The sequence below is a fragment of the Manacus vitellinus genome, unplaced genomic scaffold, assembly GCF_001715985.3.
Source record: "Manacus vitellinus isolate BGI_N305 unplaced genomic scaffold, ASM171598v3 scaffold_37_pilon, whole genome shotgun sequence".
In the NCBI taxonomy this organism is placed as follows: Eukaryota; Metazoa; Chordata; class Aves; order Passeriformes; family Pipridae; genus Manacus; species Manacus vitellinus.
The window spans coordinates 6,949,150-6,951,054 of NW_021940517.1; positions in this window are offsets into that span (position 1 = coordinate 6,949,150).

Here is a 1,905-nt window from a genome sequence, read left to right on the forward strand (position 1 = left end):
CGCGGAACCACAGTTTCAAATCCGCAAAGCTATTTTTACTCTGATGCGTTGCGCGGTCCTGTCTTTTAAAACTTACAGGGAACCAAGCGCCTTGTAAAGGAAAGTTTTAGTAAGGGTATCGCTTCTGTTTCACTGCCAAGTAATCATACGTGTTTCTGGTTTTCCCTGCATGGATTTAGCATCGCTAAAATTTACCCACTTGGCAAGACATTGAGGTGGAAAGGACAGTACCTTAAAACAGTAGAAACTGTTGTGCAGATGCCAGATTTTGCTTTCATCCCTTGGCATTGACAAATGCACCTGCAAGAGTGAGGGAGTTGCTCAATTCATGCTTGATGGCTCCTCGGTCCATCTGACAATACAGAAGCATCTAAGATTTTGGCAGCTGTGGTTTTGGAAGGCTGGCTTACTAGAGTAGATGTGTTTATGACTTTCTGTTATAACTGTGTTTTGAACTGGTGACCTGAAAGTGGAAATCTGTGCGTTTACAAAAGTGTCTGAAGCCATCCCTACTCTTTCCTTTTTGTTCTGACTGTGCCAGAAGTGCAACAATATGCTAGTCTTTTTTTTTTTTTTTCAGTTAGGAGTCTTTAAGTAGTGCAGTAGAAATAAAAAAGCTTCATTCAACTTTGAAGCACTTTGTTTAAGAGGCTGTGTGTCTTGAAGGTCACCATGCATGGGCTATTAAGACAAGACTCAGTCATGGGACTGACTGTTCCTGAAAGTACTTTCACTATTTGATAAAGAAAGGACCTAGCTCAGCTGTGTTTGTGGTTCTGTTTGTAGCACAGACGGTGAACTTTTGGACTTCAGCGTCGTGGCCGACACCTTAATTTCTAACAAGTTGTCTGTAGGCAGCTTGTGCCCTCCTAATTTCCTGCTGTGTTCAGAGCAAGCTGCTGCACCTTGAGTATTTAGTGGCTTTTCTTAGAGTGGGTTGCTGCATGCTAGCAGCATGCTTAGTGACAGTGGCAAAATTTGTGTCTGAAGTGAATTCATAACACCGTGGTTGAGCATAACACCTGGAGTTGAGTTGGGTACTGCTGAGAGCTGATTACCATTATCATCTCTTTATATATGGATAATGGCAGAGCATTTCAAAAATACACTTTTGATTATAACCTCAGTATATGTGCCCATTCACTGCTTCCATTACTAACTCCTGTTACAGATGCACTTCACTTGAACTATTTAGTTCTCTCACCCTTAGTTCTTAATCTTAGCAAAGTTTGAAGACAGTATTGAATATGCCAAATAGAATTATGTCTCTTGATTATCCAACAAAATGATCATGTTGGGAGATGGTGGTGTGCTGGTGGTACTGTTCAACAGCATGAATTTAAAATTACTGCAAGTCATAACAGTATCCCCTGTTCTGGTAACTCATCAATTCATCAAAGATTTCACTTCATTCTTTTACTGTAGTCTTTTGCAGTCTTGCACAGCGGGAGTGGAACACTGCCAGGGTTGACTGAGCAACTTGCTTGGTGTGGATAGCAACAGTTCCACAGTGGCTGGAGCAGCAAACGGGTCTTTCAGCACCCATTCCTCACCTGTTCATTGCTGCTTTCACTGCTGGTCCAGTGCTCTCGATTAAGCCTGTCTAGGTAGTATATGAATGTATCAGTTCTTTCTGTGCTAGCTTAGTTATTTTTGTTAAGAAGGATTTTTTTCTTCCTCAGACAACAAATTAGAAAAATGGCTGCCCTTAACATGGCATGGTAAGGAATGCTCCTCAAACTATATCCCTAGTAAATTGGCAGGAACTAATTTTTCCAGCTAGGGAAATGGAGCCCCCTTCCACCAGTATATTTGATCCAGAAGGGGTACATGTCTGGGCTTGTGGTTGGCAGGTGATAGGCAAAGCAAGTGTCTCAAAGGCAAGTGTGTTACTTCATGCAATTT